General features: G+C 42.3%; 1 long non-coding RNA gene across 1 annotated transcript in view; it reads left to right on the top strand.

Moving 5' to 3' along the window:
* Positions 1–24,425, top strand: part of LOC112946335 — a 45,275-nt gene extending 20,850 nt beyond the window's left edge. Inside the window, exons 2-3 of the long non-coding RNA XR_003249220.1 lie at positions 20,919–21,559; positions 24,304–24,425. This is a non-coding gene — a long non-coding RNA (uncharacterized LOC112946335). The remainder of the gene's footprint in view (positions 1–20,918; positions 21,560–24,303) is intronic.
* Positions 24,426–27,598: the final 3,173 nt, after the last annotated feature.

Genomic DNA, 27,598 nt, shown 5'->3' with positions numbered 1-27,598 from the left:
TAAATGAAAAAGTATCTGATCAGATGGTTTCTGTTTGGTAGCAATATTCACACTAATCAGGCTGTGAGGTAAAGTGACTGCAGAGCAGGTGGTGGAAAACCTAGTCAGACAAGGAACCTGGAGCAGCAGCATCCAAGAGCTGGAGCTGATTCTGTTAGGGGAGCTGATGCTAACAGCCTTTCTTCTTCTCAGAGGCCTAGACCCTAACTATGAGTTCCCAGGGACTACCTCCTTATCTCCTTGGTCTTCCACCCACAGCCTCTGTGCCTCCCTTTGCATACCCACCAGTTTACCTAGCGGCTTTACCTGTTTCCTCTAGCTATGGATTTTGGTGTTGATCTGTGACATTCATCCATTACCTCTTTACTTAGCTCTTTACCAACTTGTCTGTATATTCCTCTAGTATCTGTCCACCTATCCTGCTTAATTCCAATATTCCTGTTCCCCTCAATGTATTTCTTGGAAGAAGTGGTTTTGGTCATCTGCAGTATTGTTTCTCTTGTCAGCTGAAAAGGTAGCAATAGAAAAGAGGTATTTTTATTTTCGCAGTGTTAGAGAGACAAGACTGAACAAAGTTTTGTCAGGTAATAATGGTGCATGAGTAGAATAGGTCACACATAGTGCTATTATACAATAATATCTTTAGCATCTGACACATGAGTTTAAGGTTCTGCTGTTGGTGGTGGAAAGAGGCCTCGTCAAAGGGCTGTTCTGATTTGTAATTTTTTAATGCATTAAATGAGTTAAGCTAGGCATACAGGAGTGAACAGTAATTTATTTCTCTTTACCTCCTTGCACCTCCCCCTTTTTCTTATGGTATGCTTTGAGCATCTCGGCCAACAGCAGGCATTTGTAGAGTTCATTGCTTCTTTTTGGGGGGGCTGTACTGTCTGGTGACAAGGGATGACAGCTGATCCTTCTGCCCTCTTTCCCTAATGCCATGTGTGACAAAGCAAATCATGTCATTTCCATATCTGTATGATAGGGTATATCATATGTGGGAGCATAAGGCATAATAGTTATTTGCACAGCTCACACTCCCTTAAAGGGAAAGCCCCAGAGAGATGTCAAGTGCTGTTACAAGGTCTGTAAGTTCTTTTCAGGCAGTAAGAGATGATAAATTCATTGCCCAAGAGATTTGGTGCTTTAAGTTCTGTGCAGAATATGGTAAAAAGGTAGGAGTGGAGACCCGGAACCTCCAGACTGAAAGGGTCCTATAGTCTGGGTAATGATGGTGTTGAATGTTACTTTGGTTCTGTTTTAGATCTAGAGGAGTCCAAGAAGTGTTGAGAGGATTCAGATTTTTTTGGCTGTGTCAGCTGTTGGAGAGGATAGACCTACAGGGAGTGGAGTCAGCTCTAAGGGCATGATTTGGCCCTGCTTTCTTAAAATAAAGAAATAAAAAGTGTGGTGCTGTTTGCTTCCTGGGGAGCATTGCAGAAAAGGAACAGTTGGAGAAGCCTTTTCTAATTTGCTGATCCCTTTGGAGTGAAAGAGAACTAACCTGAACCCCACAAGTTGTTGTTGGCTAAAGCAGTGCTCCTGGAAAAGGATCAAAAGGTCTAGTGCTAGAGAATTTGCTATTTTCCTGCCCCTTTGTTAGTGTTTAATCACACTGCAGTGAAATATTTGGGCTTAGATTCTCGTTTGAATTTCTCTGCCTTCATCTCAGTCATAAGTTCTTATGTCTTTTTTTGGCAGATTAATGAGGCCTTTAATACCTGCTCTTCTCTCCTCATGAAGGTTCTTATCCACTGTAGTCAAGTCAGTTATCAATCTGTTTGATAAACTAAATGGATTGAGCTCTTCATTAGTCTCTCTAGGGAGCAATGGATCAGTGTTCTCAGCATGCTCTGCATCTGCCTTTGGTCTTCACGAGGGAAAGTGATTGTCCAGACACCAGCCCCACTTGAATGAATCCCTGCTATATAGATGCTTGCTAGCTTGTGTGTATGTGTTTTCCCAGCTGTCAGATCACCTGTGAGGCTCCAGATTTTCAGCATCCCTGGGTTAGCTGCTTGGGAAGTTTCATTTGACAGTCGCTCTTGCTGCATCTGTGTCCTGTGGAGGAATTGCCTCTCTGCTCCACAGCTCTTTATGCAGCCAGGAGCTGTCAGCCCCAGCTGCTGATTTAGCCTCCCACTCTGTTGGCTTGGGAGTTACAAATGTATTCTTCCTTGTCCTAGTTCCTTGTCCTTGTGGCTATTATGAGGCTGGGTATGTGAATGCGCCAGATCTACTCTTGAGTTACTTGCTGTTCTTGGTTGCCAAATATTTCTCTGTAAATTTTAGGGCTTTCTGCAGGTTTTGCCAGCATGACTTTCCCTTTGTCTATCAAGATTATTGAGGGGAAAAACAATTTTAAGTCCAAATCTAGAAATACATGAGTAGGAACACTCATTCTTCCCTTGTTTGGTGATACTTTTCCACTTACAATTCCTTTTAAAAGAACTACCAGAAAGCTGATTCTTAATCCACTTAACATGTAGTTTACTGATCTTGTATAGTGCTAATTTTTTAATCAAAGGTTGAGAGACAGTCAAACATCCTGCAAAAGACTAAACCAGACTAAACATTATATCTTTGCAATTACCCTTATCCATCAAACTTGTAATTTCATCAAAGAACAAAATTAGATTTGTCTGACAACCTATGTTCCATAAAACCCTGTTGACTGATGCTAATGATATTTCTGTACTTTAATTATTTATTGATTGAATCCTGTATTGACTTTGGTGATTGTCTTGCCGGAGATGGGTGTTAGTTTGGCTGGTGTAGATTTCCTGGTTCATTTTGGTGGTGAAAAATGAGCACCTTGTTTATTCTTTACTGTTAATTTCCCTGTTTTACAGAGCTGGGCAGGCATGAGCCCCCATGTATAGGAGATCATGGTTGTTGATTTAAGATGCCAATCACTTGATGCAAATGTAAAGGAGTGGGGTAAGTAGGTTCCCGGCTTTGGGATTGTTGTTGACTTTTCCACCTTGTACTGTCTGTGATGCTTCATCCAGGGCGTTAACTGAATTTAAAGACTGACCAAGACTCACATAGGACTAGACATGCTTGGAATTAAGACTACCTTCATGGTTCTTTAATCTGTTGTGTCTATCCATCCACTTGCTCCTCTTTGGTGCTATGCTGCAGGAATACAAATTGATGCCACCTTGTGTGAGAATTGGGGTTTTTCTGTAAAACAACTGGAACTACATCTGGGTAGGAGAGACATCTTAGTGGACTGCTCTAATTCCATGTCAGTCCTTGTTGTAGTTCTGCTTCTGCCAGTATGCAGATATCAAAAGCCATCAGCTATCTCCTACTCTCTGAAAAAATGTTAGTTTTTTTAACCTCTCCTGGTAAGAACTAACCTAGCATTTTACAACTATATATCTGAAATTAGTAGCAGCTTAATCTTCCTCTGCTGGATCACTCAGAGGTGTAATAGTGCAGAAAAGGGTATTAAAATGCAAAACATTCTCCTGTACTTTTTCATGTTAAATCCCTTCCTTCTATACTTTTTAAAATCTTACAAGAAGGTTTTTACTTTTTTTGTTTTCCCTCCCTGTATGTGTCTGTGTCCTTTATGAGAAGGAGCTGAGCACGCAGAGAGAATAATTTCAATTTCTACATAAATCTTAGAAATGAATACTTAAATTCAAGCAAAAAATACTTTCTTACACCTTTAATTTCCTCTCTATGAAGTATAATGAAAAAGCGTGATTATTTTTAATTCTTTCCTTTAATAATTCAGCAGCAGAGTGATTTAAAGCTGGGGATGATAATTACCTTTTCACTTCCCTGGTAAATGGAGTTTTAATAGAAATGGAAGCTCAAATGCTGGAATTAATTCTAACAGGTCAGCATCAGGTCATCCATAGCATCTTCTGTATAAATCATTTATCTGTAAAATGGCCTGCTTCTCAGTTTCACAGGAATCCCTACCTGGAGGCTATATTTGAAAGGAAGATACAATGTTTATATCTTGTAAAGCATGGAGGGGGAAGAAAAGTGCAATCCATGTCTTGCAAGGATTTTTTTTAATGCAAATTAAACTGCTGGTTGAGGGACAGGAGAGCATGGGCTTGTCTAGATTAGGGAAATTCACAGTTGTAGCTGTAATGATCATTTACTGGGGAGGCTTATACAGATCCCATTATCTGAGCATTTTGTACTCCTCAACCTATTTATCTTCATACTACACCTGCTACTTAGTTTAGAGACAAGGAATGGAGACAAGCAGTGTTTTTCAGAGAGGGAGCTGTTCAGCTGAGACTGGCCCCAAAGTAGAGGAAGCCCTAATTATTACCTTATGCGGCCACTGAGTTTTTTAGGGTAAAATCAGCTTGTACAGATCAAAGATCAGTGGAGGCATTTGGTGAAACCGAATAAAACAAGCCAGGCTTAGGAAAAACCGATCCTGCGCTGGAGACAGACTGCCCCCATGCTGATGTTCCTGTTCTCCTCGGCTCCAAGGTCTAGTCTTGAGACAGACTTGCCAAACAATCCTTGCAGGATGAAGAGCTCCATCAAAACACTTACCTGCATGTTTCCCAGCTATGTAGAGGTCTTTCTGTCCTGTGGGACTGGAAGAGAGGGGGAGGCAAGGGTCCTACTCAAGTGGAAGGGGCAGTGGGTTATAAACAGGTAAAGCATCCTTTTTTTCTCCGTAAAAGGATAACATAAGCATCCTGCTCTCTAAGCAGAGAAATGGCAGAACTTCAAAAGTACTTCAGCTCTGGCTACAATTACATGGCAACGATATCTTTTCAAATGTCAAGCAGCTTTGTTTCTATTTTTTCATAAATGATAGGTGCTGAGCTGATGACACAACCACCTCTGGTTGGTAGGAGGAGCTCTTGCAATCAAGTTCCAATATCCAGCCATGCCTCAGAGCTGTTATGGTATATCCAGGAGGGGCAGGTGGGAAGGCATGGCTAAGGGCATGGTGGTAAATTCTGCTCCAGGCTCAGGGCAAAATGGGGAAAAAAGACCAATATACATGTTACTAGAAACTTGTGATTTCTTGGCATCAGTGCAGAGTGGGAGAAGCTTGCTTTTTTTTGTCTTGAGGTTCTGTTTTTTCAGATATTAAGGAGGGCTTTTTCCTCCACTATGGTTCCCTCATTCGCGGTGTAATTCTGAAAGGGAGCTGGGGCTGTGCTAAGGAAGAGCAGAGTAGCAAAGGCTATTCTACCTTTCCCTCTCTCCCTTTTCTGAGAGATGGGGAGAGCTTATCTCGGGGATCTTAGTGAATTATGGACAGACCTTGCAGCAGTCCTGTATCAGTACCTTGGAGGAGACTCCCATGGAAATGGGAGCTTGGTGGGTGTGATGCTCACTATCCTGCATACTGGGGAAAGAGGCTGCTACTGTCAAGTTCTGAAGTATGTTTGTGGGGAGGGGCTTACGTGGGGTGCTTCACAAGTATGTCACCAGTGACATACAGTTGTATGTGACAACAGGTGTGCCCATATCCATCAGTCAGCTGGTCCAGCACTGCTAAGCATGAGGCAAGTGCATGCTCAGTCTCTGAAGAAAAGTGTGCCTGAATCTTGGCAAGTTATGGACATGTCACTTAGAGCTGGCACCAGGATAGCATCACCCAGGGGAAAGTTTTGTAGTGTTTCCTGTGTTAAGGGCAACCTGCAAAGGAATTTCCTGCTCTCATTTCCAAGATGAAATCTATCTGGGGCCAATAAGAACAGAGACTTGTAGTCTTGCAGCAGTGTGAAGAACCTTTTTTTCCCCCTTCCTTTTAGAATCTCCATGGGCTGCTTTGTTCTGTCAGGGCAGCTTGTGGCCCCTTGTACAATAAACCTTTCTCCTCTCCTGTACCAATATTGGTGTTTGAGTTGCATGCGCATCCGTTCTTGCATTTTTCATGGGCCTGATCTCTGGAGGCAAGGGAGCCAGGTAATCAAACAGTACCAAACTAGGCTATTGCTTTTGCTCCCTACTATAGCTGATAATTACTCTCATTTCCCTGAAACAAGTTCTGACAACTGTCACCTTGTTGGTCGCTAGCCACAGCTTTAGTTGACAGATGGTCTATTACCTCTGCTCATGCAGGCTCTCTGATTAAGTGTGAGGAAAATGTGAATGATGCTGTGTCCATCTTGGGGCAGAGAGGAGGAAACAGGCTGTGGTGTGTGACTGGGACTCAACTGCTGATTGTGTTATCTATCCTGAAGTAATCCTGCCAGTTTCCATCCTGTCCTGTTGCAGCAGCATAGCAGTGGGCAGTGGCCAGAAAAACATGGCAGAGTCCCATCACACATCTGCTCTGCAAAGGGTCCATGCAGGGAGTAGAAGGGAGGTTGTCTTGAGACAAGTCCTGCAAAGGTTGAATGTGCATCTGTCCTGAGGTGTTTGAAGGTTTCAGGCCTGAAGGCAACAAGGTAGAAGGAGCAAGTTGCCTCCTATGGTACAGTGAAATCCTATGAGTTCTCATCTTGGTCCTGTCTCCATGTCTAGTTCTCAGCATCCTGCTAGCAGTTTCTAATGATGTGCATGCTGTCAGGACTGTATGCTGTCTCTTCACCTCTTCTCTCTTGACATGACAACCTCTCCTCCAGACAAAGTAGTGACTAAGAGTGGTAATTTGGGAGTACTAAATAATGCAAGGAACTTTCTGCCTTCTTTTCTTATTGCTGTCTCCTGGGAGAATCCATTCTTCCAAGTGCAGACACATGCACAGGAACTGGGAATGGAATGAGGGAAACCCTCCTGGGGATCGCAAGCATGAAACATAGTCCTTGCTCATTGTGCATCTATACCTTTAGCTGTATCTCCATCCTTACATATAGAACTGACTCCCCTTGCCATCCATTTTCACTTTTGACTTGTATGTACCTCTTTCAGGTTGTACCACCAGAATGTCCTCTAGTCTCCCTCAAGAGTTCTGTGTTTCAGTAAGAGATGGGACCTGGGAATTTGGCTTTAATATTTCATAAGCTTCTTTCTAAAATGTAAAATATATGGTATTTGCATCAACTGCTAGGAAAACAAACGCCTTTGATTTGTACGCCGTTCCTAACCTGCTGCCCATTTTTCCAGGGCTGAGCATAAATAATACAATTTATTCAAAGGAACCTTTCTCCTATTTACATTTATATTGAATAATTTAGAACACCTTTCTCCATTTCCATAAATTTATCCCTCTAGGATGAAGGAAGCTCTCCATGCCCATTCCCTTGGGAAAGCCTTCCTAAGGGGAAACTTCTAATTACACAAGCACATAAATATGTTCACAAATCTGGCTATACTCATGCCTGAGCGAGTTTCCAGAATGGGTTGATGACACTGAGCAGAGAAAGAAGGGATACTTTTCCCTCACAGATGAGGTAAGATTTGTCTGGAAATGTGTACCTGAATCTCTGCTTATCTCAGCCTAGTAGATCTGTCTGCCTAGAAGACACAGGTTTGATTGCAGTGTGTACTTTATTGACAAGCCAGTTGAGTAGCGTGTTAGATACATCTCTTGTGGCTGGAGACATCCTGAATGTAGTTTAGTTGTGCAAGATGGTAATTGCTAATTTCCCGAGGAGACACCAGCCAGCAGGAGGGCTCTTCAAGCAGACAAAAGACTAGTAATCAGCCCTGCAAAGATCCATGGCTCCTTTGTGGCAGTAATATGCAGATTTTAGTGCTTGCAAATTGGAATAGGAAATGTTTGGCATGGTATGATGCTGAAAAGTGCGAAAGTGTAAACTCCATGTGAAAAACAAAGAAATCTTGCAGAAGGAAGAGAAATAGTAATTTGCTTGTCATTTGAGAATAGCTTTTGCCACTGCCAAGAATTGTGTAAAGCTAGAAAAATACTGGGAGGAAGGACGAGCCTGATACAGTACTAGAGGGATGCGAGACAAATGTGCTTGGTCCAGATGAAGGTCTTCTGTACCTAAACATACCAGTGCAGGTGTCCAAGAGATGTGGGCTTTTCATGGTGGAATATCACAAGGGAGAATCCAAATGAACTGCAAGAATTATTGCTTCAAGTAGATGTAAATGAGGAGATATTCTATTGAAATTTGAGGTACTTGTCAACTATTTATGTAAATAGACTTTTAATTTTGTGATAATTCTATTAAGAGAGGAGGAAACTACCTTCACCTTGCAATAAAATTAGAGAAAGCTGCTGGCAAATAGCAAGTGAGTAATGGAATGGTAGTGTTTTTATTACAAGTGGAATAAATCCATCTTGCACAATACCTCTACAGAACTTTCCTCCTTAAAAATAGGTTTTTTCTCAGCCATTACTAAAATTTCAAGGCTAGAGATTAATTATAATGGTAATATTATCCTTTATTTTACTGCTGGCTGTACAAGAAGAATAAATCTAGCCTGAGAATAAATTGATTAGTGTCCACACTTAAAAGCTTCTGATACTGCCTCTGTATGAATGAAATAATGTTGACGAGTTCTATTGAATTTGGCAAAAATGTTACCTTGCTGTTTCAACTGCACAGAAGCACATATCTTAAAAACTAAAGAAGAGTTCAACTCCTAGCAGCTATCAAACTGTTATCCTAGAGAAGAAATAGTGAACATCCTTTGCTATCACCCTTTTAACCTATAATACGTTGTTCAGATTCCTCCTTTTGTATCATTTCTGTGAAATTCAACTCAGTAGGTGGTCTCCTGGTAGTGTTTTATGTTTAAGGGCGCAGATATCCATTTAATTAACTCCTTAATTGTATAGTAACTACTGGCCTTCTGATTGCACAGTGAGCAGCAGGTAAAGACAGTAATTTCATGGTTATTTCTGTATTTCCCTACCCCGTTGGTCTCTGAGGGACAAATTCAGACATTCCTTGCTCAGTTCATAATGAGGCAAAACCTCCCCTTCAAGCCATGATATAACCAAGGAGGCCAATGCTAGAGCCTTTGCATTTGACTATTGCCCCAGTTGTAACAGAGAGGCCTGGAGCTTCCTGCTTAGAGCTTAGGAGTACTGAGTATGTTGCATGCTGACAGACGGCCCTGGCTCTCTGTTTCTAGAAGTTGAGCGAATAGAGGCAGATGGTGAAGAAAGCATTTGATAAATGGACTTAGCCCTATCTTAGGAGCTTTGTCCCTTTATGTCTTCACTAAGTCAGAACAGGGTAAATAACTTCCATGTATGATTCAGCCTGCCTACATATCTGAAGGGCCTTTCTGGGAGAGATAAAGAGCATGACTGATCAGAGGGAAAGCGTTGACAGCTGTGCTCCTGGGTAGCGATTTGTCATTGCAATGGCAGTTAGTCATCTACGTTGGTGGAGATATTTAGGCTATGTTGATAGACTGTTGGTACTCAGATTTGTCCAAGAGAACTTGGAGAACTGAGCTGGAGAGAAATGAACAGAGGAGTTGAGAGAGAACCCCTGCAGCCATGTTGGACTGAAGGAGAGAAACAGAAGCCTTCTCTTTCTCCTTGCCTTTGTCCTCTGCAATGTTCGTGCTTGTATAAATGTTTGACCACTATAGTCTTGGATGAAAATCTTTTTGGAAGACATTCTTATAATTATGAAGGCATTTCCTGATTGATATTAGACTTGTTATGCTCACAGAACAGCTTATTGGTTATGCTAGATGGGCTAGTGAATTTACTAGGTTAGTGAATCAATAAATGGTACGAAGTGACAATGGATAATGTCCTTCTTTACTCCTCTTTTCCCAGCTCTTCACTCCCAGGTGGTGTGTCAAGATTTCACTCTTTCTGTCAATACAAAGCTTAGATTGGATGCCACACTTAGAAATCTAGAGTTGCTGTAGAGTATTGAATTGGTAATGACAGAAATAGCAGAGACTTTGCAGTTCCAGTTGATGCTGAGGCTATGTCCATAGCCTGTCGAAGTCAAGAGGGGAATTTGTTTGATTTGACTAGATGTATCAGGACTTGAAGAGAAACGTAAAAGAAGATACGGGACAGGAGCAGACCAAGAAAATGAACTTTGAATACTGGCTGAAACCAGAGTAGAATCAGTACAAGATTCAAAGCTGAGATCCATTGTTAGTTTCTACTGGATCTTCAAACTATCTTCAGTTGTAGGAATGACTGGGAGCTATATGGTGCTAATGGCACTTGTTATGAGCTTCATGTGCCAGAAACTCTGTTTGGAAAACAATATCATATCTTGATTCTGGATACATTTCTCAAGGACCAAAATTGTGATATCCATTAAAGCACCTAAGAGGAGGCTGTTAGAGAGCTTGTTTGAACATTTGAAGCAATTATTCATGTTCTTCCAGCTTCAAATAGCTAGCAAACACCATGTGTTTTTCCTCAGTGTTAATAAAAACCTAAATGATTCTTCATTAAGAAGCCCATTAAGACAACTGCAAATTCCTTGAAGCTCATTAGAGGGTGTTCTCACCACTAAATTATCACACTAGAGTTTTATAGAAGTCTGAGGGAAAGATGCCCTATTGTGATGAATTGATTTTTTCTTGCTTGCACTCTGTCTTCCAGAATCTGTTTTGATAATTTCCCAACTTTTGTGTTATGTGGAAAGTAATTGTGGTCCTTGGGTTTTGCTCAGTAGGAAAGACATTCCAGAGATGTGAGGTTATGAACCTGCCATATGTGCTTGTAGACTTTGCTTTCCTTGTTCCACTTTCACCTCAGTCTCCCATCTCTAGAGATGGTTCTTGGCAATGTGAACTTCAAAGCCTCAGGGATGTTTGCTAATGGTAATGGCCAGGGGACAGCTGAAACACCTGGAGCAAGACATTGTGGTGTGGGAACCAAAGTACCATGTGCACTCATTAGCCACAAACTCTTTTTTCTCTCCACTGAGTTTAACCAAAAATCTGCTGGCTACTCCTTATTCCTCTTCCCATCCAGCTTCTTACATGCCCAAATTACTGGAATTGAGTGACTTGGCAAGGCAGAAATATGAAGGCAAATCATTAAGAAAAATAGGGGATGACGATTACTTGGGCTAAATCAATGCAGAGTCTATTTATGTCTTTCCCAGACTGGGTTGTCTTGAACCCAGTGTCAAGATACAGCAACTGTGTGTTAATGAAGTACAGGAACACAAACTGCCTTAAAATGGAACTGTTCTCATCTTCCACTGAGTATCAAAATCTCATTTTGTGGTACGTTATACACTTGGCCTTTTGAACAATCAATGACTGTAAAGGGTGTTTGCCTCCTGAAGCCAAACCTAGGGAAAGAGTGAGGGATAATTCTTCTGGATGCAGAGGATGGAACAGGAAGGGCCAGCACTGCATGATTATTTATGTCCATTCAGAGTCACAGGGAAATTAAGTGCATTAACAAAGCTGCCAGGCCCTCCTCAGAATGGGGCTTTAAATGATATTGATGTGGTACTAATAGGTGAACAATTTGTCTTTTGTATATAGCAGCTTTGTGCTCGGAACAGGCACTTGGATAGCAGGTTGAAGCACATTCTGTCTCTTGAGGAGGATTTGTTTCTAGGGATTTGGAATTGTAAGAAGCACCAGTAGCTGTCTGATCCAGTAAGCCATTAGGAGGAGTCCAAGGTCCCCAGATTCAGGGCCTATATCTGCAGCCAGCTCGCAGTCAGCAAAGCAGTACCCTTTTGCTTGGTCCTTTTCCTAGTAGATGATATGGACAGCTTGAGAAAGGATGAGGTCAGTCTGTGGACAGATACATGCTTTTGTTCTTGTCTGGCCTTCTGCTCACAATTGCAGCTGGAGTTGTCTGAATTTGAGTGTAACAGCAATAATAGACTGTGCAATGTATTTGTCTTAAGTCCATGGGCAGCATACAGATTAAGATGGCACATTCCCCTACAAATTTCAGTTGCTGAGATGAGGGAGCTGTGTGAAGAACAGCTAATGGTTCATTCTAGGCTACTGAGCTTGTATTAGTAACTCCCTTGACCCATGCAGTTCTCTTTGAAGACTGGTATCTCTTTTCATCCTTATGATTTACAAAATTTCACATGCAAGTGTAGTTATGTTATTGCACTGATTTTTTTTAGGAAAGCTTAGGAAACTGGGTTTCATTTCATACTTGAGCGTACTCTGCACTGCTCCTTTTTTTGTGTGAGGCTCTAGCTAGCACATTTGGGAAAGGACAGAGGATAGAGCAGGAAGGGTCAGCACTGCATGATGGGTGCATTTTCTGAGACACAAGGAAATATTGTATAGGGAGAAATGCTTGTAGTATTCTGCTTAAAGGAGAAAAGCAGGAGAGTACAGTCCTTTTTTTTTTTTTGGTTTGTGGCAGAAGTATGCTTTTCAAGTTGTTTTCTGGCATGGCCTGTGTACTGCTTGACCATTTTCAGTCCAAAAGTTGATTTGCAAGTAATTCTGAATTTTATGTTCAAGCACAATGGTAACTGTGGAGTGGTGTGCATCAGGACATTTGGGTACATGCTTTGTACTGAAAACTGTCTCGTAGGGATTTAAAGGACTCTGTCCTTTGGCCTCTGGAGGCCTGTGGCTTCTCATCTCTATGACCTTCCTAATACTGCCTGGTCTAGGGAATTTCTTCCTTTGCTGTCTTAGGTTTTTGGGAAATATCTCCTTTGAAAGAACCAACTTTTTGTCATGTGAAAGAGGAAACTGGTGCACATGACTTCAAACAGTGTTTCCTATTGCAAGGTTCCCTGCAGCCCACCCTACTTCGGGTTAAATGATTCCTGTATCTGGCCAATTCCTTTCAGTTTTCATCTTTGCTGGAATCAACTATTAAAGCAAAAATACATATGGTTATCTACTGTCATCTTTGGAGGAAAAGGTGAGGAGTTTGAAGGCAAATACTGTTTATTCATTCAGCTCCTTCTGCAGCTTGGGCAGGAACTCCAATCTTAGCACAGAATTAGTAGAGGAAGGGAAGTGGTATGATTTGTTGCTTTGATTTGACAGGCAATTTTCAGATCTGGATCAAAAAGTTATATTCCAAGTTTTATAAGTGACTGCGTTTAGGTTTAGCTTTAGGGGAGAAAAGTGTTATTTTTTTTCTGTAGATTCAGGGTGAAGATATGAGTTTTCAGTATGGCATAGTACTTTTTAGTGATTTAGTTCTGTTATTGCAGTGTCTACTGAAGCCAGATGCGACCGGAGCTTTGTTGTGCTATGCACTGCAGAAGCATGGAGCTAAGAGCTTAGAAATAATGATAATAACTGGGCTAATTAACCTATGAATAATGAATCAAAATAATGGATGTGTATCATGTCATCATTTTCTAATTTACTTCCCTATGATCTGTGGGTGCAAATATATCATTCAGATAAGTAAAAGTGATCCGGTTCACAGTGATTGGTCCATTATCTGTATGGCTGATATATCACTGTAGTGATCATATACTTGGGGTCATTTAAGGCAGCTGTTGCTGAAGGGGAACCTTTCTCCAGATGTCTTGTAGGAAGCACAAGCAGCTAAAAAGATTTGACAGCAAGTCAGACACCCAGACAGGAGCTGGCCAAACCAGCTGGGCATGTTATGCATGTTTTTTCCTTTCTCCCCTGCACCAGTCCATGAGCTGAGATAATTGCTTCTGCATGTTGTGATTCTAAAGTGAACATGCTTGATACTAGCTCTGCCTCTTATCGTGAGGCAGCTGCAGAATTGCTTTCAAATTGTTTTACAATTGGGTTTTGCTTGTGAACCTCTTGATTGAGCAAGGCAAAACTGACAAGAGAGGAGAGTTTGGGGCAGGAGGGAGCAGAGAGGAGGCCAAGAGGTTGAGACTGGAAAGATGAGGTTAAAGGGAGGGTAGAAAATACTGTTAGCCACAGAAGTGCCTGGGTCAGTACTGAGAGGACTGACTTTTTAGCCTTTGAGTGTGAGAAGCAGCATATGTGGTGCAAGCAGGTGCTGTTCCGTGAAGACCTCTTTTTACCAACATTTGTGCAGGACCTAACATAGCCAGTGCCTGGCCCATGCTTAGGGTGTAATGTGCTAGAGGAAGACCAGTATCCTCTGTACCTCTAACAACTGTCTGCGCATGGCAGACAAACACAGCATCCATTTAGCTTTGAGTCTTGTTTAGAGCTGCTAGAAAAAGAAACTACAGCCATCATTCAAGGAAGTACGGTACCTACCAATAAACGAAACTTTCCAGGTGAAATTCTGGCCTCTAATGGCCAGAAGCAGGTAGTTTTTCTGTAGGTTTTCTGACCACAGTTCCACCCTCCCTTGCCAGGTTCTGGGCTGAAATTAGCACTACTGTTGAGGTGCTTCCTTACAGTGGAATAAAAATAAAATACTCTGCAATTCAATAATTCTGAAAGCAGTGACTTTGTTTAAGTAACTTTATAGTGTTTCCTGGTTCTTTTCCCCATAGATGCCTTGGCTATAATATCCTGGAGTACCGCAGAATAAAATAAATCAGCTTTTACAAACTCATAAACACATAGAAGGGAATGTAAACCAATTTCTGATCTAGTTGAGGTGCACTGAGACTTCATATAGTGGCAAGAAGCTTGAGTGGATTTTGAAATTGCTCTTGAGCCTGTGAATTCATCTCCTTTCTCTCCTCTGCCTTTAACTCTTCGTAGGCTGACTCTGTATTCAAGCCTCCGTCTGGTCTCTCTTTGTACAAAAGTGTGCTCTGTACTGCCTTGCATAGGCATGGATAGCTGAGCCCAGGTGTGCATACTTACACAGGTGCACAGGTTTCACCACCCTGTCCAGCATTCCCAAGCATTTTAAGAATGAGCTGTGAGTTAACCCAGTTTTTTTTCCCTTGTAACTAATATTTCTTCAGCACATATATGGAGCAGGGTTTGGTATGGTGTCTTTGCTTTGTCTCTTGCTGTTGAATGTTCTGCTGGCCACAGCATGTCTGCGTTCATCCCAGAGATACCTTTATTGCCAGAGGAATCAACTGGTAAAATGTGCAACATACCTCAGGTTAAGAGGTGACTGGTAAAGTTATTGCTGAATCTGGAGGGAAATGTGTCAGAGCAAGGCACCCGGTGGGAAGCAGCAGAGAGGGGATGGGGTTGTCATGGCAACCCTGTGCTGTGTGTCCAGAGCTCCCTGAAGCTTCCCCCTTGTCATATGCTTGTTGCAGAGGAGAAACATGCAGCACCTCTGCAATGGGATCACTTGGTTCCTCCAGTTGTCAGACATCATTGAGAATGGGAAGTTGAATGCTGAAGTACTGCAGGGAGCAGCTGGGGAGGTAGATGAGCTGAGCCGGGGTGGGGTGCTCCAAGCACCTGCAGAAGTGGAGTCTGGCCTCAGTGATGGTGTCTCTAGCTCCTAGCTTCTCTTCCACTATGTGTACAGGATGAGGCTTACAGGTGCCTTGTGTCACCCAAGGTGGTAATGCCTTGTTGTTGGAATGTGAGCCCTATCTGGGTTGACTCCCAAAGGCATATAGAAGGGAACTGGTTGTGTGCTATGCTGCTGGGAAGCTTGTTCTGAGGTCTGCTGTCATGGTTAGTATGCAGAGAGGAGTCCCATTTGCTGATTGTGCTGATGGGATATGAAAGGCAGGATAGAGTTTTACCGCACAGCGGTTGACCTTGCTCCAGAGATATTACTGATACACAGCTGCTGTTCAACATTTGAAAATACTGTACTTGTTATGTGGATCTATCTGTGAAGAGAAGCAATCAGAGTTTGGAGTGTTATGAGCTGTCATTTTGAAAAAAGTACCTATACACACAGGAGGGTGAGGGTGGTTCCTTGTTTCAGGCAGTGGTAGAGTTGGGGACACAAACACCAGTTATGGTTGAGCTGAGTGCTGTTTTCTTTCCTTCCTGCACCGTGATTCACTGTGTGTAGGGTCTCTTCACTGTACTGTGAGGGGCTGCTTAGCTAGGAGGTGATGGGCAGGGGCATGGCTGCTTTAGGACTCCCCATTGCTAAGGCAGCAGGCAGCCTTTGTGAGAGCTGAGTATCCCCAGTGCAGTCTGGGGGCTACTGATAAGGCAAAAAGAGGCTGCCATGTGGCAAAAAGCACTTTTTGCTGTTGAAGGCCTGTTCAATGACAAATTCTGATACAAGTTGGGCTTGTGCCTGGTAGTTTATCCTTTAAAACTTTAATGTCAGCATTAAGTAAATGAACTGCTTGAACAAGAGGCTCAGACTGACAACTCTGGAGTCTTCACCAGGACCTTGCTCCCACCTGCCTTGTTTCCAATGAACTTAATAGGACAACTTGAGTGTTCGAAGCTAAAGGGTTGCCTAAGGGCTCTGCTTTGCTGGGAGCCTTCAGGCATCAAACAGGTGATGTGGACAGCGCCAGCTGCACATTTTTAACAAAATCATGGGTCTTGCTATTTACTAGACAAGAGTCCAAGCTTCAAAGCCTCTCTTCCTTACCTTTTAAACACACTTCTGTCAAAACCAGGCCAGAGGTTTTTCTAGCCACCTGGCAGGGCAAATGCACAGACCTGGATGGTGCATCATTCAGAGTAAAGATGAAGGAAGTGTGAGGATATTATCAAGGGCTGTTGCATTACAAGATACTCAAGGCAGGGGAGAGAGGCTTTTGTGCTTACTAGTGAGCCATAATTATGTTGAAAGTCTATATCACCAGTTACACTTGTTCTGCTTGTAGAGCACAAGGCTGGTGGTTTGTTTAACAATGCACAGCGCATTGTTCTCACTTCAGCCCGTAACGCCACCAAATTGATATTGCTTTTTCATGGGCAGAGGAGATAAGGCATGTTTAGTACACTGTCAAGGCCATGATACCATCACCACAGAGGGAAATTAAAAAGCCTGACATAGCAACCAAGTCCCTCTTCTCTCTAGTGCATAGCTGGGCTGCACGGAGATTCCCAGAAGGAATAGTGAAGAGGACAGCGTGTGAGAATGGATGTGCCAGTGAGAAACAGCCTGGGGCTATGGAAGTGGGGAGAAGTCCTTATGTGAAGGAAGGAGCCTGGAGGAAAAAACATAGTTTTGCAACCTGTAGGGAAGTTGGAGTTGTACCTGAAATAGGGTCCATAAAATTGAATTCAGCTTTTAATGAAACCAATTGCTTTTCATTGCCCTTCTCGAGACAACTCTCTGGAACAGATTTTTCTCTTTAGCTGGACCTACAGCAGAGTGAATTTCTATGGTAGAAGGTGGTCACTGTTAGGAATGTTAGGAACATTGAGGATTTAAGAGGCAGTAAGAAAATTGGAAGGAGAACAGGGACAATGAGATGGTTGTCTTCTCAGAAATGGTAGCAAATTTTTCAGAGGCATTTTTCGCTTGCTGAGAAGAGATGATTTGTTGCAACAACTATTTAAGATTTAAGACCTCGTGAATTTCCAAGCTTGGAGGGGGGGAACCTTTAAAATTATCAAAACACCTCAATCTGGAATAATAAAGGCAGAAAGTTTGGAAGAATCTTAGTTTACAATTACTATTTCACCTGAAGTTTAAATTTGTATGCTTCACAAAAGCTCAAATCTCAAAATCAAAATGGAGCAATTTAAAGTTATTGGACTAAAGTGTGCAGTGAAACAATCTAAACTGTACTTCAATTGATTGTCTTGGGAAAATTGGCAATACTTTAACTTCCTATCTTATTTTGAGACCTTTTTGTCAGTAAGAAAATCTGTCCTATCCTTGTTTCTCCATGTAGTCTGATGTGAGTACACAGAAAGGATATGTCTGTCATACTTGGTTATATGGGTACCCTGAAGTCTCTGTGCTTGGAGCCCATCTCTAGGAAGAGCGGCTGTGCCTCAGCTTGCAGGCTGTGTCATGCTGGTCACCAGTCCCTCATGCAGGATGTGCTGCCCTTGCACCTAGCAATGAGAAAATTGCATTTGGTTGCACTGCAGTGCTGGTTGGGGTTGAAACACCAGGAAACACGCATGGGTTTGTCAGAGACAGATGGCTGCAGGAGATCCATCAGCTCACTATAAGGAGAATTAATGCAGTTTTTATTGAACTTAGTTTTCTAGCTATACGGGCCTGGAGGATAGAAAGAGTTCAAAATCAAAAAATAACATTTTTTTCAGAACCTCTTTGATTTTTTTCCCTGCCTTACACTCTCCACATCTATACCCTCTCCCCTTCTCTACCTTGTGCTTAGTTGTTCTCCTAATCTGGCTGTTTTATCTGAGGTGCATGAGAAGGGCCTGTAGCAGGGGTAGGAGACTCACAATGGATGGTAAAGAGTGGCTATAAATCTGAGATTACATGAAGGACAAGCAAAAGTTGTGTGAGATGGCACCATGGGATGAAGCTGTGGCTGCTTAAGGTGTCAAAGCATCACTCATGTCTGCTTGAGTTGGTGGGGTAGAGTCACGAGGAGTTATGTGAACCTAGCAAAGTAGACAAGGAACAGAACACTGGACAGCCTGGAAGAAGATAACATGGGCTTTGTCCAAATATTTCCTTATCAGAAGAAACAATTTGTTGCCTGTGATGCCTGTGTCCTCTCTCCTCCCTCTGCCTGTCACCATCCTGTTAATGAAGCTGGTAATGAGCAAAGCAAATCCTGTTGATGAGTAATTAATCAGGAGGCTGAAGCTGTGGAACAGCATTCTTTTTTGCGAAGCCAGAGATCTCTTCACTGAGAAGCCCTGCAGCACAGAGTGATGGTGCAGGCTAGATAGGATGGTATCGGGAAAGGTGCTGCTGCTGTCTGCTTGGATGCCTGGTGCTGGACAGTGATTAAGAGAGGGGTCAGAACCAAGGAATGTGCAACCAAGCTTCCCAAGTGTGAGCCCTGTCTATTGGAAATATGTATGTGGTTTAAGGATGAGTTTGTATACCCATCATGTGAGCTCAGCTTCATTATTTAGTTTCCCTTTCTTTTGCTCCCAGCTCCAGAAAAGAATACCTAAAACTTCCCTACTCAAGCTTAAAAAAAAGCTTTAGCTGTGTTTTTAGTAATTAAATGCCTTCTTTTGTAAAAGACTGTAACAGCATTTACTTGTACCACACACAACTTTGCTATTTTTCATGTTAAAACCACGTTTTGTCATCTAATAACAGCCTTCACCCTGAAGAAGGCAAAACAAAAGGGCAGACCATCTGCTTTTGGTAATCCCCCAAGCCAACCTAAATATTCTGAGCTGAACATAAAGAACTTGAAAGTTTACCCAGAAGGGAAATATTTGGCTTTTCTGTCTCATGCTCAGAATAAATGTTTTCTTCAATTTCTCCTCTACTGAGCAGAGAGATGCTTTCCCACAGCCTTCACGAGCTCTCAGAGTGCAGAGGGAGAGATTCAAGCTGCATAGAAAAGACTGCTGGAAAACTAGGAGCACCCTGGCTGTGATGGTTAGCTGGGGCTGTTTCTGTCCCCATGGGCAATTGGGCCCTCCCCTGCAACTGAAGGCACTTGGAGAAGCAGAGCGGGATTCCAGGGTTTCTGCTTTATGCAGTAGCTCATCTCTCCAGTATTTCACTTTTCACAGATTTACTGGTTTAATGTTTTGTTAGAATAAGAAAAACTAGTTAATTATTCCGTATGAGAGTCTTCCTCCCCACATGCCTTCCTCACCCACACCAACTTCTGACCTCCCCATGGCTATATATTTATCTTGTGTTAGTTCATTTGATTTGGAGCTGAAGAAATTGGGAAAGCTGGAGTGATTCATGTACTGTGGATTGCATATTGATCTGGCACACTTTCCTCTTTAAAATCCCCATCAGTCATGCCGATCAATGGCTGGGTATCTGTGTTTGCAGTGCTGGGAGAGGAGGTGCATTTTGGAGGAAGGTCTGTGGGCTTCAGACTCTCTACCCAGCCCTCTTCATTTTGCACTCTTTCTAGACAGGACTTTGGGTACTGAAAACTATTTTGAGGCAGGGCTTCTTTGGCTATAATCAAGCCTCCAACAAGGGGCTGGCTCAAATACCTTGAAAGGCTACACTAGAGGCATTAGCATGCCTCTAATGGCAAGCCTCTCTAAGGCTTGAGAAATACCAGCTCACAATGTGGATAGGGACCATGTTTCAGTGTATTTTCTTGGGGGTGAAGTAATGTGTTATTTTGTAGGAAGCTAGACAATTATTTCCTCCTGCATGGAAAAGCAGAGTTTTCTCATGAAGATTGAATGCTACTGAGGCATTATTACTTGCACTAGGATACCATTGCATATTCCAGCAGAGCTCCTAAAACATTTTACCAAGGTACAGCAGCATGATCTTCCTTGGATGTAGACACAACAAACATCTCCACAACTAAATGGGACTGTTTAGGCACTCATCAGAAAGACATCAGCACCATCAAATCCATCTCTCAGCATCCTGATTCCCTTGTTTTTTGTCTGAATCGCTGCTACCTAGAGTTGGATAGTGCAACACAATAAATCTGCGTCCATAACACATTTTCAATCTTCTAGTCTTGGCAAGCAGTTTTAAGTTAGCTGCTGAGGTGACATACACTAAAGTGCCATGGGTCAGTGATTTTTCTACCTGCAGTTTGAGTATCATTGAGGGTCGAAAGATTATGTATAAGAAGCTGTGAAAAGAAACTAAGAAAAGACAACCTGTTGTCAGCAGTCTTAACTGAGGTCCTCTGAGATCAGAAAAACTGTTCTTCCACAAGGAGCTGAATGGGATCAGAAACAAAAGACAATGGAAAGATCAGAATGTGTATTGGGGCTAAGTACTCAAACACAAGGAGAATGCAGGATGGCCTTTTATTCTGTTTAGTTGTATTTTCTTTGTTTCATCCAGGCCATTTTTCCCTTGAGAGCCAAAGCCTTGTGTTCCATGCCCGATCTCCCTTTGAGGGAGACAAAGAAGCTCTGAGCCATTTCTGAAAATCACAAGTCTACTAAAAGTACTTGTGCATTTGGCATTTCAGTTCATTATCCCGATAACATAACCTGGGTTATGGTTCTAGGCACCTCTTCAGAGCCATCCAGTTTTCCTATGACCATGTTAGATATACAAGGGCTTTTTTCCAGCCTTAGAGTCTATATTAATGCTGCAAGTTAAGTTGATGGGAGTTGGGAAACCTTCTTCTGCCACTTCTGCCACAGTCAATCCAAGGCTTTAGACAAGTCCTCTTCTCTCTCCACAGCACAGGTCCTGGACTATTTCTGTTATGAACAGCATCCAAGACCAGCAAGAAGGATCTTGGCTATGTTTTGCCACATGGTGCAACCCTAGCTGGATTGTCAGGAAGTTTTCCTTCCATCACAAGCTTTCTGAGCAAACCCAATCCTTACCTGAGACTTCTGGGAACTGATGTGACCAAGTTTCATAAGGATCTGGTTGTGTGTCTGTTCTACGTGGTCTATTTCTTCATCTGTCTTAGATGCACAGTGGTAATGGAAGACTGGTGTGCCTTTTCTGTCAGCCTGAAAAAATTCTTCAGCAGCTTCAGATGTGCTAACACATTCTGCCTGCCAAGTTCAGGGTGATCGGAGCATCTGACAGACAGCAACTTCCGTGTGTTAAACATTAATAGCTTTCCAGCTTTGCCTCTGGATTTTTTTTGCTAAGACCTGAGCTGTCTCTGCAGATGTCAGTCCACGACAGCACAATTACTTCCCAAACTCAGCACTTCTGAGGAGGCCTGATGGTGTCAGCACAGAAAGGGAAAGGATTGCCTGAGAGTGATTAAAGGAAACATTGGGGCATGAAGAGACTTAATCAAGGTTCTACTGCATGGCACAGGCAGAGGGCAGCTGTGGACATGCGCAGTCCCCACTGAGGAAGGTGAGTGATGTCATTTCAGAGATATTATCTCCGAAACCTGATTGCACAAGGTAACTTGGGCAAAACTTTGTGCCATGGTCCAATTCTACCATCTTTTTCACTTGTTTCTTTCACTTTCTTCATTCCATGTACCTTTTAAACTATTGTGCTTCCTCACCTCATATCATATTCCTGGAACCTCATGACTGTGCTCTGCTCTTCTCCAGTGATGGCTGTTCTAAAGGGAAATTGTTCAAGGACCTAAGCATGATAATGCTATGTAATATCTTAGCAGCTTTTTTCTTCCTTTGTATATGATTCACAGTTTGGTCTTTTGGGAAAACTCATGCCAATTAAATATGTCGTCTTTGGGATATTTAGCCAAGCTGAGGGTTTTCCCTGTTGAAAATTTCTGGAACTGCAAATGTTAGAGGTTTTGGTACAAATCTGTCTTGATGGTTCTCACTAAATGCAACTGATGCAAGATTTCCTTTTTAGCCACATGATCTCACATAATTTGAAAATAAACTCATTTTCTCTGCCAGAACGGAGGAATCCTTTTATGAAAGCAACATAAGTTTCAAATTAGAAATGATTCATTGATAAACACCAAAATATAAGGTGCCATCTTCTGTACGCGTAGGCATTAAAAGATCAACTAACAGAAAATGGTACAGCTACTGTGAACTCCATATGATTTGCCCTGTTACAGGGCAAGGGAAGGACTCATGAAATGAACTCAGCAGGGCTCAAAAGTTAATTGCTATAGAAACAATCCTTTCCTAAACACTATGTGTCTTTCTGCATCTCTCTCTACCTCTCTTGCTCTCTCTTCTTGCTTATGATCTGTAAAGCTGTTTCTGCTCTTGCTCTGAATGGAGAAGGACACCAACTTGAGGCCTGTCCCAGACCATAATCTTCAGAATGGCTGGAATCTGAATGAAGAGAGAGAACTAGGCAGGCTACTTCAGATCTTTGTTTAGTAACATAGTGCTTATCAACCTCACAAGAGTTTGCAAAACCTCAGTTGCCTGCTAGAGAGACAGATGTCTTTAAAGACAGCAGAAAAAGCTGCTGTGTAACTAGCAAGGCAGAGAGAAGACAGAGAAGCTTAGAGCATCCTTTTCTGAATACTCATACTAGTAATGTCATGGGTGTTTTTCTTCTACCATGCTGCCATTTACCACCACAACCCCCTCACCTACTTGACCCTCCCTGGTGAAACTTACTGTGAAGAGATGAGAACAGAGTGGGAAAGCAATAGGGTTACATATTTACTAGCTTGTTAATATTTATAAGTATTATGAACAGATTAATTTCCATGCACTATTTCATCTAAGATGCTTTCCTTGCATATTTGTGAGGTGAAAATAAACAAAAATTTAAACAACTTCACTTTCTTTTAGATGAGGAATTATCCATCTCCCATTTTAATCAGGATTCTTTTCTTGATGTAGAGCAAATCTTTACTGCCTCCTTCTGGCAAGTGGGAATCATTTCCAAACCTGAAGCCCAGGGCTGGCTCTCTTCTCTGCATCCTGCAGCAGCCTCCTCTATGAAAAACAGAGATAAGGAGAATTTCCTTAGAGCAACACAATCAAAGGGTCAAGAGCATTATCATGGGGCAAAAAGTGCTAGCTAGCAAGTGCAAGCCTTTGGTGGTAGTGGTGCTATACAGACCCCCCTCCCTGACATGGGAAGACAGCTGCAAGTCAGAAATACCTGGAAAAAGACCATTCTCAAAGTTGCAGAGGAAGAAAATAGCAAGGCCGTTGGTTGATGAGCTGTACTGACAGATTGTTCAGTGCACTACCTGTTAAACTACACTTTTCATCCTAATCCTTAGTGGTTCTTAATTTGTTGTTCAAAAATACTACTTCTGTTTGGATTCCCCCAATTCCTGAGGGAAAGCATTTCTCATTGTGTATAGGAGAAACAGTCAAGTCTATTTCTAAAACTAGTTATCGGTATAAATTATCATTTAAAATCCTTTCCAGTTTACATTTCCACTTACAAAATCCTCCTGTTAGTATTATTTGACAATGCAAATTCTCATGTACTGTCTTAATAGACCCTTCAAAGTTAGGATGGGTTTTGATTTCAATTCCTTTTTTTTCCTTCTAGTAATAGGATCTGCTATACATATGACAGATTTGTCAGTGGAATTTTAACAAATAATATTAAATGAACTTTAAATGCCATTTGTATCGTCAGTTTCTAATTTCAAAAGTGTCACCCTATTGCATTTTGGGAATATGTAAATGAACATTTCACCTACTAAATTTTATGGCAGTTCAACGTGTCAAGAATAGTTTCTGCTGATTTTTCTGTTTATTTAATCCTTGCAATATACGGGAAAGATTAGCTGTTCATATTTTATATATTTGTTTTATAATGGGTAGGTTTTTTCATTAATGAAATGATTTAGCATTATGCAGAATGCAGTACAAACTGTATTGAAAGTTGATGATGAAACACTCAGCTGGGGGGGGGAAAGCTGGCTAAAGAAATTGAAATATATTACTGTGTAAGACCATGGGATAAGAGCCTTTAAAACCCTGCGTTTGTCTGACTTTGCAATGAGATGTACAAAAAAGGAGACCTTGAACAGTTATGTTAGTTTTAAAATATAATAAGTGAAAATGGCTAATTTGGGTGTCTAGACTCACTGTGGGGATTTACATTCTGAAAAAGCAATCTTGCTATTTGAGAAAGTACCATACTCAGGCAGTTAATACTTTCCTTATTTTTTGTATCATTTTAAGGACCAAAAGAAGGATGCTGCAGAGATTAAAACCTCATTTTTTGGGAAGCTTCTTGAGCTTGTCAATAACAGTTGAAGTAGAAAGGGAAGTACGGTCTCTGCAAGCGATGCAAACAATGTAAGACTTGAGTAAAACCTTCAACTGGAGAGAAGAGGGAAGACTACATAGGATCTGAAAATGTGGGTGAAGTCTGATATGACCAAATGCATGGTCTGCCCTGAGGCCTGGACTCTATGCTCCACATGCATGGGATTGAGTCCCTGGGGTCTCTGCACAGAGAAACAAGAGCATTGGTTCCCATTTTATTCTGTTTCTACCACGTGTGTGTGTGTGTGTGTGACTGGTCCACTTAGCTTTCAGACTTTAGAGCAGCTTGCAGGATGGGAGATGCACAGCCCCAGAAAGCAATTTATTACTCCTCAGTAGGAGTGGGAATCTGTGCCTGGCACTGCAAGACCCCTGCCCATCAGTAACAATCCCTATAAAACAGGCAGAATTTCCTTTTGGCTGAAATCAGTCTTCATTATGTGCAGATGGTACTATGCTTCTTTGCATCCATATGGGACTGAGAAAAATTGGCCTGAATGCATTAGAGCTACCCAGCTGTGTGTTTGGATGATGCTGGTAGAAGGGTTTCCAGGAGTGTTGACCTTCTACAAGTGTATGGCTCTTCCAGATGGGATGTTGCACTTGAATGCTCGGAACTGGCCATCTTGGGGAGTGCAGCAAGCTTGAACGCTCTTTGGTGCTGGCAGGCAAGAAGTGAATTAGTTTTTGGAGTCCCTTTTCCATGGAACAATGTGATAGGTCTCGGTGATTGTGGTAGGGAACAGGGCTGAAATCTCATGTTAGGAAACAGCACTGTAATAGGAGCTTTGCCAAAGCAGGGTAAAGAAGGGAGACTGTTGAAAACTTGAATGCTGTAAGCAGTCTGGCCCTGCAGTCTGGATGTGCTTGAAACTTGAGTGCTGTTCTGACCCTAGAAATGGAAAAGGGACTGGGCAACCTATTGTGCTTGTATAGGGTGGGAGGAAGGAGTCTCAACTCCTTTTTATCTATGGTAAGTGCCCTGACACGGTTCTATTGAAACAACCCTCGCGATGAAGTGCTTATCACTTCATCAGATAAAATTAATTTAACCAAGGAGATATGCATCTTTCACAAAACCATCCAAGTGAGAGACCCTCTCTTTCTTATGGACTCTCATTTCTCTTCTGCAGCAGGATCCCTGGAGAGTTGCCAGCAAACTTTCAGGTGCCTCTACATTAATTACCATAACCTAGTTAACCACAGAGTAATGATAAATACCTCTCATTTGTTACTGGCCCGTGATTACAGCAGCAGCAGGGATGGTGGAGGCGAAGTGGGCTGGAGAGACATTGATTCTCAGCATAGAAAGATGGCAAATGATCAAATGCAGCCTGTCTGCTTGTGTGTACCTGGGCATACCAGTCTCCTGAGGCCTGTCTTTGCCCAGATAATGACCAGAGCAACTGTTGATTTGTTCAGACATAGGCTTGAGAAGGATCTTACAGGCTGCTCTGACTTGGGAAATCAATACTCACACTTGCAGAGGGATGGAAGGGAAGGGGAATGCTGCCACAGAGGAGATGGTGTATGGACAGCTGTGGTTTGGTGATACAGCATAGGATGTTTGGAGCAAGCCAGGAGAAGGCTTGATTTTTCCCTTAGAGGATAATTAAGAGGGCATAAAAGCACCAGCAAAAGGTAGGGTGTAGCCTAAGCTGGTGAGGCCAGCGCTTTCCTGGGCATGGGAACACACATCACATCAGCATGTGTCCCTAGCCAGCTGGGACATGTGAGCACAAAGTACATTGTCCCCGCTCGGTGCCATGCAAACATACTGACTGACACGTGCATTCAGAAGTGGCTACCTCACACCAAAGTTCTTATTTCAGCAGAAGCAGAGCCCCTTTACGGCTGGGTAAATAACCTGCTTTGGATTGTTTTGCTATATTGACTTCATAATCCATGCCAACATGCTCAAACACAAGAAAGGATCATCATGTTAATTGCAATCCTCTTGTTATACAAAGATATCAGCAAACTAATGTCCCATGTTATTACCACAAACTGCGGACACCTCAGCTCAACCAACAGGCCAGATGTTTACAGAGACCTGAGACTTTCTACCGCTGACTGGTAAGCTGCACTGTGGGCTATCTTGGGGGACAAATGACCGGCTGCACATCACTGGAGTTAGAGATACTGGCCACAAGACAGTTCTTATTAAAAGGAGAAAAAAAATGCAAAAATCTTTCCACCTTGCAATGTCCCCTTGTTCTCTCAGCCTCTGTTTCTTCCTCTTCTACTCATGTCCACCAAAATTATAGATCCCTCAGACACTTTCTAAATATGAATCACAGTTATCAATTACCGTCAGTGTGCAGGGAGGCTGTCCAGCCTCCTTCATTGGAGGTTTTTGAGACCAGATTGGATGAAGTCCTGAGTGACTTGTTCTGACCTCATAGGTAACCTTGCTTTCAGCAGGAGGTTAGGCTAGAAAACCCTGATGCCCCTCCAACCTTAGTTATCCTATAATCATAGGTACTAAGCTCTTGGTTAAATATTGCTTATGGGTACCACACCAAGGTTGCTGATGATATTTTCTATACTAGTTGATGAAGGGTTGCAATAATGCACATTTTGGGGTCATTGGTTGTTTTCTGTGGATGTTTATTTTAAAAGGATTGGGGGATTTGAGTAGAAACATATTGGTGGGATGAATTAAACTTGTGATTCATCCAAGTGTAGGATTGTGGTGTTTTTCTGCCCTAGCACTGGTTTCTAATGGGTGTGGTATTCCCTGGAGCATTACTCGACTCCTGTAAGCAGCTTTTGATATAGTACTGTAGCACACAGTTTTGGGAGAAGGGAGCTGGAGCCAAAATAGCCCTTTATGATTTCAGGAAGTATGCTGTGCTGCGGTGAACTGCTCATCTCATTCATCCTAAGTGAATTTAAGGCTTTGAAATTACACTGATACCCAGTAAGCAAAGTGTTCTGCCTATCATAGGCTGTGTGCACTCCTGGACAAGGAGGCTGCTACTCTCCCACACCCAGTTGAAACATCTAGAGCGTAAGAAGAATTCATTCTGCACTCTGTTCAGGCTCAAATCTTCCTTGGTTTGTGGCTTCCTTGGTTTTCCAGTGAGAGCATAGCCCTCTGAAATTTTACTTGTGTAGGCTTCTGCACGGATAGAATGAACTTTTTTCTTTTTCACCTTTAATGCAACCCTTAGAAGCAATGGTAAGCACTGCACTTGAGGGGGAT

The sequence above is a fragment of the Nothoprocta perdicaria genome, unplaced genomic scaffold (genome assembly GCF_003342845.1).
Source record: "Nothoprocta perdicaria isolate Ctin4 unplaced genomic scaffold, notPer1 scaffold_201, whole genome shotgun sequence".
Classification (NCBI taxonomy): domain Eukaryota; kingdom Metazoa; phylum Chordata; class Aves; order Tinamiformes; family Tinamidae; genus Nothoprocta; species Nothoprocta perdicaria.
The sequence above is the reverse complement of the archived record's forward strand: the minus strand, read 5'-3'. Positions and strand labels throughout refer to the sequence as shown.